The sequence below is a fragment of the Rhipicephalus microplus genome, chromosome X, assembly GCF_043290135.1.
Source record: "Rhipicephalus microplus isolate Deutch F79 chromosome X, USDA_Rmic, whole genome shotgun sequence".
NCBI lineage: Eukaryota > Metazoa > Arthropoda > Arachnida > Ixodida > Ixodidae > Rhipicephalus > Rhipicephalus microplus.
Window position 1 is genome coordinate 77,713,521 of NC_134710.1, and position 14,212 is coordinate 77,727,732.

The 14,212-nt window shown below is 42.3% G+C and overlaps 1 protein-coding gene across 1 annotated transcript in view; it reads right to left on the minus strand.

Annotated features, from left to right (window-relative positions):
* Positions 1-14,212, minus strand: part of LOC119176678 (Kv channel-interacting protein 4) — a 622,968-nt gene that overhangs the window by 306,620 nt on the left and 302,136 nt on the right. The window lies entirely within an intron of this gene.

Consider the following 14,212-nt stretch of genomic DNA (forward strand, 5'->3'; position numbering starts at 1 on the left):
GCTGAGTGGTAGAGTAGTGGGCTGGCACGCAGTGCACGCGGGCTCGAGCCCCACTGTGTCCTCTGAACTGTTTTTTTTTTTATCTCGTGCGAAGTGGTTACGGACGGTGGCAGCAGACAACTATAGGCGCCACGCGTGACCCTAAATGTGATCTCATAACAGCTTTCACTGTTGAATAACATAGTATAAAGTCCCTTCATGCGTTTCAGATAGACACGATGGAGGGGATTTAGTATAGTATAGAAACGGGTGCGAGAGCCGTGAGGCGGTAAAAGCCTAGCCAAGCCAGCAAGAGCTAGGTGCTCACTAGCTCCACTGTGACACAGCCTTGCAGAACTTATCCAAAGCTGGGCTGCTTTTTTTTTTCACGAGTCTCGGAGCAGTGTAAAAGTGATCTTCAAACCAAGGTATGGTTTTTGAGCACAAGCGGTCTTTCAATGATGAGGGTTGGTGACGTACGACCCACTAGAGTTACTCTCCTTCGCTACAATACAATATAATGCAGCACTTTGCATTTCTGAACACCGAGTTTTTTATTTTTTGTGTGTGTGATTGAAAGCTCTAAATGCTTACGCGTGCATAAAGCAGCAATGACTTTCGATCCGACGTCTGCTTTTCTCTCCTTTTTAGAACGCGAGTTTTGTGCTAGGGTACTGGATTCGTTTGCCATGGCTCGGTGGCACCTCACATTGAAATGGCACCTAAAATTGAACCATACCCAGAGTTCTTTAAAGGCACATGGGTGTTTCAACACGTGCATTAGCACTCCACGAAAATTCAACAAAAATTATATAAAACGTTTCCCATATCTGAAGCGTATACCTAACGCAATTTATTAAAAAAAGTGCTAAAAACGTGACAGGTTTTTTTCGGCTGACCTGGCATACAGCTTTTGGAACTAGCAATAACTTCCACCCGGCGAATCGCTCGCTTCATGTGGCTTCCATTTCTAGTTCGCCGACCATCATTGGCAGGCAGAGGGTTAACTGGTGTACAATGAGGGAGCCCTGTCAATTTACTTACTGAATTAAAGAAAAATAATAATTATATAAAAGCCATCAATCATGATGATTTCATTAGGTCCAGCACGACGCGATGAAGTCGTACACCCAACTTAGTCCCCCAACGGTGCAGACGAGCTCAGCTTATCTGTCGCCTCACGGCCATTCGAAGAAAGAGGAGAGGGCAAGTTTTGCGGGCAGGGCACCATCAGCTTTCGGCGACAGGTGGTTGCGTGACCTGCAGTTAAGTGCACATGAATAATGGTGCTAACGAACGTAGTTTGAGATACCGTCCACCACTACCTCCTTATTTCTTGGCGTATATTGTCTCAAGTCATACGACTGAAACGCGCATATCGAACTGATCTAGTATTCGTGACTTGTACACCAAATATCGCAGCGAATATGACTATCCTCATAGTAATACTACTAATTGTACAATGAGCAAAGCCATCATAACAAAGTAGCACTCACTATATTTTTTTACGTTGCACTAACGTTTTTACGTTTCATTGGTCGGTGTCTTCACTATAATGTCATTTGCTATCGCAGTCTGTCGGTCTCTGAACTTATGAAGAGGCAGAGCGTACGAACTGCTATTTTCAAATACTAAGCCAGTCCACCTCGATATTGCAGCGATGCTTTTCTGTTTACGTCTTTAGTAAGCTGACCTCCTTATATACCTTTGAGTCACAAAATCTGTTTGCTAGTTTTTAGAAGCCACGCATCTGAAGTTCACTCGGGCAAAGTGAGCTCAGTAGCCGGGAGAATCCTCCGCAGAGCGGACGGGTTAGCGTCCTAGGTAACTGCTCGCCATAAAAGCTTGCGGCGATCCTTTTATAATCACATATTTTGTAGTTCCAGTTAGAAAAAGAGTCGGAAGCTCGTAAAAAACAAGCAGGCGATTACAGAAACGGGAGGTAGCTCGCAGATGACGACGAAGTGGTGCTACGCCCAGACGAGACGAGTTCATAGCCTTGCGGCGCACAAAGCCAGTATTTGCGCAGCCGGCATCTTCGCCACCGGGTGAGATCCTATTCCTGGAAGTTTACCGTCCTTTTCCTCGCTGCAGCGGGACTTCATTCACGCCCACTGGCTCCACCGAATTCATTCGTCACTGTGGGCCTCCTTCTACGCAGCTGTGCTGAAATGAGGCGACCGCACTGCAGCATTCAGTGCCCGCGCTGGCGTTTCTCGCAAGTCTTTACGGCGCGGTGCGTGAGTGCACAAAGGTAATCATCATTCGTCACAGATTTTACCGGAAGGGCAAAGCTTTGCGCAGGTATCATTTTGTTTCTTCTGCTGCCGCTGTAAACATGCCCAATGAAGCAGAAAAGCGTGCGATTCTAATTTGATTAATAATAATTACAGAATTGTAATCACAATGTCTGCACAACTCGGTGGACTCATTTATGTGTGCTTCGCTCGTGGCGGCTTTACCCGCAGCCGTAAACAGTGATTTCCAGCTCTTTCTTAGACGCCCGTATACAGGTGGGTGTTATGCCGTACTTTCGTAGTCTTATGGTTCCTTTGAGACGATGTTACTGCTCCAAAATTGTCTTCCTCATTGTGAGAGAAGATGAGTGTAACTTGACAGGCCCTAGTCGTCTAACTTCTTAATTGTCGCAACTCGAACGGATGCGAATAAACAGCATCAGGACATCAATCACACTAGTAAAAGAGGTCTACGGTTCTATTAAAATTTCTACACAAATGAATAATGAATGAAATGCTCCTATGCGACGTGAGTTTATTGCTCGCGATAACAACTGACTTATATAAAGTAAAACAAAATGGTCGTATTCAGGATCAAGAAAAGTTATTCGCCGTGATGTTGTTAAGCCAGACGACGAAGGGATCGCTCCCTGCACGGTGACTGCAATTTTACGGAGACCGAAAAACACAACATCTGCGTAGGTTGATTTCATTATCATCACCCTGACTGCGTCCACTCCAGGGCAAAGGTCTCTACCATGTCCCACCAATCGACCCGGTTTTTTGTTTTCTGCTACCATGTTATAGCTGTAAGCTTCTGAATGTCATCTGCATACCTAATTTGCTGTCTCCCCTTCATGCGTTTACTTTATTTTGGAATCCAGTCAGCCACCCGTAATCACGAGCGATTATCCTGCCTACGCGCTACATACCAGCCCATGTTGATTTCAACTATGATATCCTTAACTCCCGTTTGTTCCCTGACCCACTCCACTCTCTTCCTGTCTCTGATGCGGCTGCGGCGGCTGCATTTCCGATGGAGGCGGAAATGTTGTAGGCCCGTGTACTCAGATTTGGGCGCACGTTAAAGAACCCCAGGTGGTCGAAATTTCCGGAGCCCTCCACTACGGCGTCTCTCATAATCATATATTGGTTTTGGGACGTTAAACCCCACATATCAATCAATCAATCAATCCTGTCTCTGATGGTTACACCGATAATTTTCCTTTCCATCGCTCGCTGCGTCATCCTCAATTTAAGTTGAACACTCTTTGTGAGCTTCCACGTTTCTTCTCCGTAAATAGGTACCGGTAAGATGCCGCTGTTAAGCGCGTTCCTCTTGAGGGATAGTGGTAGACAACCATTCATAATTTGAGAATGCTTGCCAAATTTTGGTGAGATTGGTGATTTGGGCTTGTTGGTATGGTATCACGATAAGTGATGGTAGTGCGCAGTAAGGACACGGACAAAAGAGAGCCCATTTGAGGTACCGTAGCGCCAACTTTGAACAACAGCTTATTACTCGTTGATCCTGCTAGTATATCTGCTCTCAAAACGTCATGTGTCACGTGTGCATAGCAATAAAAACCATAAATTGTAACCTACGCACATACATCAATAACATGACAATACTGCATCACACGCATGTTTTCTTATAGTGCTTAAAAAAACAGTTTACCACGAATACATGCATGTAATCTTGTTGTTTATTTGCCAATACCACTGATACATTTCTTACACAAGCATCTCCAAACACTGAAATTCTGCAAGCTTCATTATCAACCACGTCATCTCGCACCAGCGTCTACTCATGACGGCCGTTTCTTTAAATCTAGGTCTGCGCTTTCATCTGTGGCAACGAAGGAAATTAAAACCGCCAGAAGGAAGGCTACTTTTTTTGTTAATATCCTTGTGTAACCTATCATTTATACATCTACCAGTCTGTTTCATAAGGATCTTCCACAAGTTAGCGGAATCCGGTAGGCAACACACGTGCTGAATTCAACTAATTTATTTATATTCTTTTTTTCCGTTCCATCTCTCTTATTTCGTCCGGTCTTGTGTTTCTACATAGGCTAACTAATTTATTGGAGGCTGAAGAAACTGCGTTTGCACCACATTTCCCCAAAATATGCTTTATTGTGAGAGAACTTGAGTATGTCTTGAATGACGACAAATATTTTACAATGAAAGTTGTTATGAGATCATAACTCGGGTAACGCGCAGTTATGCGTCACCACCACCGCCAGTGTCCGTAACCACATCGCGCAATATTAGTGGGTTTTGAGTCTCACTGTGTCTTTGGTGCTAGGTTAAGAAAACGTAGCACCAAAGACACACTGGGGCTCGAAACCCGGGTCTGCTGGGTGCCAGCCCAGTATTCTACCACTGAGCTACGCTGGTGCTTGTGACTTGTTGGCAAACTTGCCTTAGGCAGGCTTGATGTCATGAAAGCAATCGCGTTAGTACGACTTATAAAGCATTTTAAAACAGCGAAAGAACAACCAGTCATCGCACAATGTGATTAGCGTAAGCAGTGGGCCATCCAATGCTCAAACCCATTACAAAAGCTTATTCTTGTTCCCCTAATAACTGTGGCGCATACCAAATTCAGCCATTATTTCTCGTCGTTGTCTGCTACTGCATGAACAAATCGAACGAGATTACTTGGCAGTATTTAGCGGATACCACGCTTTTCAAAAGAATGACGAAAAATTGCATAGTAAATGCCGACCTACTACCCAAACATTTATTATTGACGCCTTAGAGGGGTATCAGGCAAGTGTGCTTGCTGTACCCAATAAGTGTTTTTAAAAGGATCTGAAAGACCGTTCTTGTAGCTTTCACTGTGTTCTGCACTTTCCGCGTAGGCCTGGCGTTTTTTTCTTCAGGAGTGTGCAATGGCAGTAGCCCCCACTTACATTACAACCTCATTATACTACTATTCCGACTATCGTTCATTGTGTCAACTCTATAACGTTGGCTTGATCGATTAAAACCGCGATTCTATTCTAAAGTGAAACTCTGAGCGCTGTAGCTCATTGACAGGCTTCTTCCGCATCAGTTTCTGCCATTCCTTTCTCAAGTATATAGGCAAACTCGAAACCTTACCATTCTATGTTCCCCGTACCAGATCTTGCTGACTACTTCCGAAATTCATTTACAATAGCCGAAATTCACTTACAGTTTTCAGTTTCGCCATTTGGACTCCTCCACGTCTACTTACGATTAGCCCACTTTCTGTAGAATTGAAGATTCGTAAATTATTACATTCAGCGAACTCTACTAGTAACTCTCTGCTCGCATTTCTAGAGCCTATGCTGTATTTGAGCCCTCTATGGTCTCCAGCCTGCTTTTTGCCTACCTGGAATTAAAGTCGAGTCTGTACAGCATGCTTTGTCTTTACCTTACATATTTCTGATGCAACGTTTTTAAAAAAGTGTTCAACGAAATGATCATCATGGTTGGATGTAGACTCTTAGACTTGTATCACGTTTAACTTGTTCCTTTTATTAAACGTAATTGCGATATTCGCCACCATCTCACAAATGCTATGGTATTCAATTTTACCAGCTCTATTTTTATGAATAAGAAACCCCTGCCTAGTTAACTTCTGTCAATTAAGCCACGATAAGATAGGACATGCTCGTTCTTCCACAGTGCAGAAGCCTATTGTGTACTTATAACTTCTTTTAGCCCTATTACCACACGGCTAGATTCACCTCACCAGATAACGTTCTAGCGTTAAACGTAGCCAAGTTCAAAATCAAATGGTGGTCTGTGCAGGCCTAGAGATTTTTAGCACCCTCTACTGCCGCGCAGGTATGACCACTGCCTTGCACAGTGGCTTCAGAGTCGCTGGGGACTAATGACCGAGGGTTAATTGGTATGCTCATTTGGAAGGTAGTGGCTAAGTGCTACACCAGGGTGGCCAATCTTGATCTGGTGAGAGAGTGAATTACCATCTGTGGTCACCAGTGAGGCCGCAATCCTGCCCCTCCCCATCTCTCTCCCTATTTTGGACCTCTACCATGCGGTGTTGCTGCTCTACCTCCAAGTATGGGTTGTGCTGCACTTAGCACTCTTGAATAATACATTTACTGCGGATCAGTTCTCAACTTGGCCGTCCTTGTAGCTCACGTGGAGTTTCCGCAACTCTATGGAACTCAATACTTCTCCTTGGAAGAAAGAATTTACTTTGCTTCGCTGCTTGAAATGCTTAGACGTCACTCTGAATGCATGTTTAAGGCCTGCTCTTCGGTCGAATGAACGCTCTGTAAGTTATTATCCGGATTTTCACTTCATGTGGAGGAAAAATCATCTTCACCTATCGGAGGTGTTTGCCCGGAAAGCTTGGAGTACTATACCGTTACTTTTATCGTTGGTATGTTTTTTTGGGCAAAGCACTAATGTTTGTGCAAAACACTAATGATTCTGTGCAAAGCACTATTACGTGAAAACCAATAATACCTTAGTAGATATAAAGTTATAAACTGCCTGTTCATACATTTAGCCGCCTGATCTGCAACCCACTCATTGAAATGCTTTGTCCAGCCTCGTAGCTTCAAAAGGTAGTCAAGTGATCTAATTAACCAATGAATAGGAATACGCACCAAAAAAATTAAGGCAGCGTCGCACTAGTAATAACAAGCCCGAAGGAAGCGCGGATTTAGGCTGCCTTCTTTGTTTGTATTGGGTTTTTAAATGCGAAGCTTTTATTTTTGCATACTGCAGGTACTTCTATCTATCTATCTATCTATCTATCTATCTATCTATCTATCTATCTATCTATCTATCTATCTATCTATCTATCTATCTATCTATCTATCTATCTATCTATCTATCTATCTATCTATCTATCTATCTATCTATCTATCTATCTATCTATCTATCTATCTATCTGTATGTCTGTCTGTTTGTTTGTCTGTCTGTCTGTCTGTCTGTCTGTCTGTCTGTCTGTCTGTCTATCTATCTATCTATCTATCTATCTATCTATCTATCTATCTATCTATCTATCTATCTATCTATCTATCTATCTATCTATCTATCTATCTATCTATCTATCTATCTATCTATCTATCTATCTATCTATCTATCTATCTATCTATCTATCTGTCTGTCTGTCTATCTATCTATCTATCTATCTATCTATCTATCTATCTATCTATCTATCTATCTATCTATCTATCTATCTATCTATCTATCTATCTATCTATCTATCTATCTATCTATCTATCTATCAGTCTGTCTGTCTGTCTGTCTGTCTCTTCTGTCTGTCTGTCTGTACATACATCCGTCCGTCCGTTCATTCGTCTATCCGCCCGCCCGCCCGCCCACTTTCTTGTAGGCATAGAGTTTCCTAAAGTTAACTAGAGGGGACTCTGGCACTGCGATCGCTCAGCGACCATAGGAATGATGGCTTATGCATGTACTAGTCTTCGTAATTGCAGGCGGCAAATCACGCTTCTGGATTCGTTTATTGCTGGTTTTGGGTTTGTTTCGAAGAAAAGAACAAACTGTTTTGAACCTCGTGAGACAGTTTGAAATGCTAAGTTTAAAAAATCAAGTTGGTGACGCACAACTGATGACTTATTGCTGATTTTTCTTTCGTACCAAAGCATTTTCAAGCCACGCGAAGCCAAAAGGAACGTAAAGTATGAAGACTAGGTAAATCCGAGTGTTATCCATGATCCCCATGTTCGCTGAAGCGCTATGCATTGCAGCACCCATAGACACTAGCGCCATAGTTCCTTCTAGTGCATATTTAAGAAACTCTAGGCTTCTGGGTGCTAATGTGATTTCTTTCTTAATTTAGAGTAGACCAAAATTAGTTCCCAGGAAACGAAGAACCTAATTAAGAAGCGTCAAATCATGAAAGTGTCAAGTACAACAGACAAAATAGAACTGGCAGAGCTTTCGAAGTTGATTAATAGACGTAAGGTATGCGATGTAAGAAGGTATAACATGGAGAGAATTGAACACGCTCTGAAAAACGGAGGAAGTGTCAAAGCATTGAAGAGGAAACTTGGGATAGGCAAAAGTCGGATGTATGCACTAAGGGACAAAGAAGGCAAAATAACTACCAATATGGATAGGATAGTTAAAATAGCGGAGGAATTTTACAGATATCTGTACAGTAGCCGAGACAACCACGACCTTAATACTGTAAGAACTAGCAGTAACCCAGATTACACCCCACCAGTAATGATAGAAGATGTCAGAAAAGCTTTGGAGAGCATGCAAAGGGGCAAAGCTGCTGGTGAGGATCAGGTAACATCAGATCTGCTGAAAGATGGAGGACAGATTGTGTTAGAAAAACTAGCCACCCTGTTTACGAGGTGTCTCCTGACGGGAAGAGTACCAGAGTCTTGGAAGAACGCTAACATCATCTGAATACATAAGAAAGGAGATGACAAGGACTTGAAGAATTACAGGCCAATCAGCTTGCTCTCTGTAGTATACAAGCTATTTACAAAGGTAATTGCTAACAGAGTAAAGAAAACATTAGAATTCAATCAACCAAAGGAACAAGCAGGATTTCGAACAGTCTACTCAAAAAATTGACCACATTCATACTATCAATCAGGTAATAGAGAAATGCTCAGAGTATAAGCAACCACTATACATAGCCTTCATAGATTACGAGAAGGCGTTTGATTCAATAGAAATTTCAGCCGTCATGCAAACACTGCGAAATCAGGGCGTAGATGAAGTATATATAAACATTCTGGAAGAAATCTACAGGGGATCAACTGCTACCATAGTGCTTCATAAAGAAAGCAACAGAATACCAATCAAGAAGGGTGTAAGGCAGGGGGACACAATTTCCCCAATGCTATTTACCGCGTGCTTACAGGAGGTTTTCAGAAGCCTAGAATGAGAACAGTTATGGATAAGAGTCAATGGAGAATACCTTAGTAACCTGCGCTTCGCCGATGACATTGCATTGCTGAGTAACTCGGGGGACGAATTGCAACTCATGATTACGGAGTTAGACAAGGAGAGCAGAAAGGTGGGTCTTAAAATCAATCTGCAGAAAACGAAAGTAATGTACAACAACCTCGGCAAGGAGCAGCGCTTCGAGATAGGTAATAGTGCACCTGAAGTTGTAAAAGACTATGTCTACTTAGGGCAGGTAATAACCGCAGAGCCGAACCACGAGATTGAAGTAACTAGAAGAATAAGAATGGGGTGGAGCACATTCGGCAAGCACTCTCAAATTATGACAGGTAGATTGCCACTATCCCTCAAGAGGAAGGTATATAACAGCTGTATCTTGCCGGTACTTAGCTACGGAGCAGAAACCTGGAGACTTACAAAGAGGGTTCAGCTTAAATTGAGGACGACGCAGCGAGCAATGGAAAGAAAAATGGTAGGTGTAACCTTAAGAGACAAGAAGAGAGCAGAATGGATTAGGGAACAAACGGGGGTTAAGGATATCATAGCTGAAATCAAGAAGAAGAAATGGACGTGGGCAGGGCATGTAGGGCGTAGACAGGATAACCGCTGGTCATTAAGGGTAACTGACTGGATTCCCAGAGAAGGGAAGCGGGTTAGGGGTAGACAGAAGGTTAGGTGGGCAGATGAGATTAAGAAGTTTGCGGATATAAATTGGCAGCAGCAAGCACAGGACCGGGTTAACTGGCGGAACATGGGAGAGGCCTTTGTCCTGCAGTGGACGTAGTCAGGCTGATGATGATGATGATGATGATGATGAAAATTAGTATGTGACGTATGTGACGTATGTGTAGTATGTGAAGCGAGTTTGACGAATAAGTTCGGTGGGTCATGACATAAATAACTTGAAAAGCCTGTCGCGTACGTCATAAAACCCTTTTCTCCACGTGCGGCTCATACCCGTATATACCAGGCCATGAAATGCGGGTATGCACCACAGGTGATTGACAGCTTATGTCTACCCAGGAACACCAGAACAGGCATTGATAATTTAGGTGTGAATGCATGAAGAAACTGACATCAACAGCGTTCTTCCGGCTTATGCAATGTTTAAATATAGGGGTCGCAGCAGGAATCGAACAAAATCATTCTCCTTGGCAATAAAGTATTCTATCCTAGAGCAACTCCAGGTTTGGAAACTGTTTTGGAAAAACACCCTATGCAGGCGCACTGTTTTTGAAAGGTCAATTGTCGTTGCGTTGCTGCCCCATTTATTTTTATAAGCATCACATATGTACTCAAATGATGCAGGCGTCACGTCGGGTTAGCGTCAAGTGTAGTTAAGCGACACCTCACTGAAATCGGTCTACATATAGCACTGTCCAGAAATACCATCCTCGCAAGCACAAGCCCTGCATTTCAGCTTACTGCTTCTGGCGTTTTTAATACACGTGTATGTTGCTCTTGGCATCGATACGCAAACTGTAAACAACTCTTTATATAAAACATTTGCGACTGTTCAACGTATGTTCATGCGTATAACGTTTTTACATATCTTTAGCGTGATTTCGCAACATTTCGCTCAATAGAAGAAATTACACCCCACTCACATTGCGCATGCTTTGCATGACGGCGATTCCCATGGTACGAGGGATATGGTGTATTTTTGTCCCTTTATTTCTTTTTCTTTTTTAATGTCATTTATTTTGATATTTCTCTCTGCTTTTTCGTTTATTTTTTTTCTCTCTTTCTATTTCTCGCTTGCTTCCTCTTTTTTATTCTATGTCATTTTGCCTGTGCTACGCCAAGCGACGGCAGCATAGGAGAGCCCGTGCCAATAAAGTACATTGCACTTAATAGTCTGACTTAATCCATTAAGCCAACAGTCGGCAAGTTTTCGCGTATGTCAGCGCATTTTTAAACTATGGCTAGATCTAGCTGGGGCACCCTATATATTGTCTGATTTTGGATTCTTTTAGCGGTTCCTATCGGGTGTTGCTCACGACCAGAATCCGCTCCCTGTGTGGGAGCCCGAGCCTCGTAAGTGAGTGCATTTTAATAGAATAATGGAGGTATGCACATTATGATACCCTTTCAAGAGGTCAACAGGCACGTTGATTGATGGTGTGGGCAACCCACTGAAGAAGAAGAAGACATTACGACCAAGGAAACATTCCTCGACGCGGCGTCAATGACCGTGAACGCTACGCGCGCGTGCCACCCAGTTAGATTCAGATGCACATTAGGAAGAACCTTACGCGCTTAAAATTACATCGGAGTTCCCCATTTTGTCGTACCTCAAAAGCTCAACGTAGGTTTTGTGTTTTCCCAATTATTTGGGATCGCAGAGACGTGGACCTTCTAATAATACACTGGAAGTTCGATAACCTTTACGATCAGTGACACCACGGTTGGAAGCACTAATGGTTCTCGCCTAAACAAAACTAAACATCTCTCCTTTGGGGGAGATTTCATGAAAGGATAAACACATATTGTAAAGCCCTGACGCCATATCGCACTTCCATATTCTTTCGTAATTTGTAATCTAATAAAAACGCCTTACGTTCCCTGAAGGTGTCACTTTGGTCTTCGGAAAAGCGAAAAGACTTATACATAGCGAAATAGGCGCACAGAGGCTTGACCTTTTTTTTTTTTATTGAACCACGTAAATGACGGGAACGTACGGCATAAAATTCATGGATAAAAGCAAGCAAGCAGCGAAAAGGACTGAACAAAAGATTCCGGGGAAAAGAAAAACAACAAGGTGGGAAGGAAGAATCATGTTAAGCACGTTCTCTTATGAGAATCGATAGTGATTAAACTATGAAAGGGCTCAATCCTGAAGAGAGCTTTTGAGCTGGCTGTACAAAATTGGCCCGATGATCGCATTTAACAGAGGGATGGGCAATAATCTACAGATATAAAATTAAATCATGAAAGAAGCCTCGCGTACAGGCATGGACACGAAAAAAGAAGTTGGAGGAATAAAACGAACAAAAGGAAATGAATAGACAAAAAGACAAATAGAAATACCAAAAGTAAATTAAAATATTCCTTTTCTTGCACTTTTTTGTCATAGCAGGACAAAGAGAGTCAGTCAAACTGTGAGAGAAAGTAACTGCATCCGTCCGAAAAGGTCCTTTACGTGCTATTAGAATGAATTCACCGTGCCCGTGATTCTGTCCTTTGGAGCCTCTATTTTTGAGTGCGCCAGTGCAAACGTTTGCGTTGCTGTGAGGAATGATCTTTCATTTCATTTTATTTACTCTCAAGGCCACGTGGCACTATAGGGGGGAGTGGTTACAAGGTTACAAAGAATAAAATACAGCATAAAAATAAGCTAGTCATCAAACAAAAAACTCCTCATTGTACAATATTAGCTACGTAAGGACAACGGCTACAATACAATATGAACATAATACATAAAAATGCATAAGATAATACATTGTACGCTTTTTATTTATGCAAAATTAGGTAATTAATGACAGAAAAATGGTTATTCGTAATAGTTACTATGTTCCCGGGTACATGGTCTCAATCTGATGATGTATGAGGTATGAATGATCGATAAAAACACTGGCAGTTGCATAATGTGATGCCAAACTTATGACGGTGGTAAATACGATGGGATATGTACTGAGGGTTGAGGATTAGTTGTTAATGAAGGGCGGTATGATAGAATATTTTGTGAAGAGTCACTAGGTGAGATATTTTACGACGAGATGCAAGTGAAGGGAGGCCTAGGTTGGTTTTCATTGAAGTTATACTGGCAATGTGATTATAGTTGTACAATATGAAACGGACAGAGTTATTATGCACAAGCTCAAGTAAAATGATCAAGTTATCGTGGTATGAATGCCAAACAGACGAGGCATATTTGAATTTTGATCTTACTAAAGTTTTATATAGGAGCAATTTCAGCGCTGATGGTGCTTTTGAAAAGTTATGACGTATGCAGCTTAACATGCGATGCATTATTAGTAAAGTATTCGATGTGAGGTGCCCAAGATAGGTTCGTCCTGATAAGAACACCCAAGTATTTATATGAGTTGACCGGATCGAGAGGGACGTTGGTTAAGTAGTATATTAGTGGGGTGTTGGGTGATCTTGTTACGTGCATTACCTTACATTCGCCAATGTTTTAGTTCATTCCCATGTGCTGAACCAGGCTGCTACGGTGTTAAGCTCAGAATGAAGGAAAGAAATGCCATTATTTACGGGTTATTTCACGAAAAATCATACAATAATCTGCGAAAACATGGATGTTAGAAAAAATAGAAGACGTGAGGTCGTTAATATAAATAAGAAACAGAAGTGGGCCAAGGACTAACCCTTGCGGTACTCCCGAGTGGACCGCAGCAGATGACGAATTGTTATTGTTAGCAGTAACGTATTGAATTCTGTTACAGAAAAACACTCAATCTAATTGAGTAAATTGTTGTCAATGTTTAGTAGGCTTAATTTGAAAAGTAGTAGATGGTGAGAGACTTTCTTTCTTTCAAAACACGTCTGTTCGTAGCTGAAACGCGAAATATCTCGCGTGGACCTGCGAGCTTTAGAAATTGCTCCAGCTACACTCGCTTTCAAGCTTGTATGCGGCACCATTTCGTGCGTGATAGTACGACGGCGGTAGAAAGATGCAGCGGTTTTTCATGCAAACTAAATGCCAATTATTTGCGAAAATATGTCACCACAGGCTTGAGCTGTGACTCTAAGAGCCGCATTCTGAATTATTTGTTTGTGCGTATGACTGCCGGTATCGTTCGTTGGAGAAAGCAACCCTGTTGTCAACACGGTCAGATACACACTAAGCTATATGTGCGTGCGAAAAATTGGAAGTCCCTTCATTTCTGCCGTTTACTTCGATTAGTGAAGTTTGCCCACGTTTCCTGGTTTCATATGCCACGCACTCTGACGTTATTGGTTTACTTTTATCCCTTTTCCTAGCCTCAACTTATCGTCGATATGCACACAGCAATACCTCCGCTTTCGACAAGTGGTATGATAAGAGAGCGAGAACGAAATAATCCATCCAAAATAGAGCTACAGATTTTTTTGAAAAAGGGCTTCCCAAGCTCCCGTTAACGTTTTTAGCAATT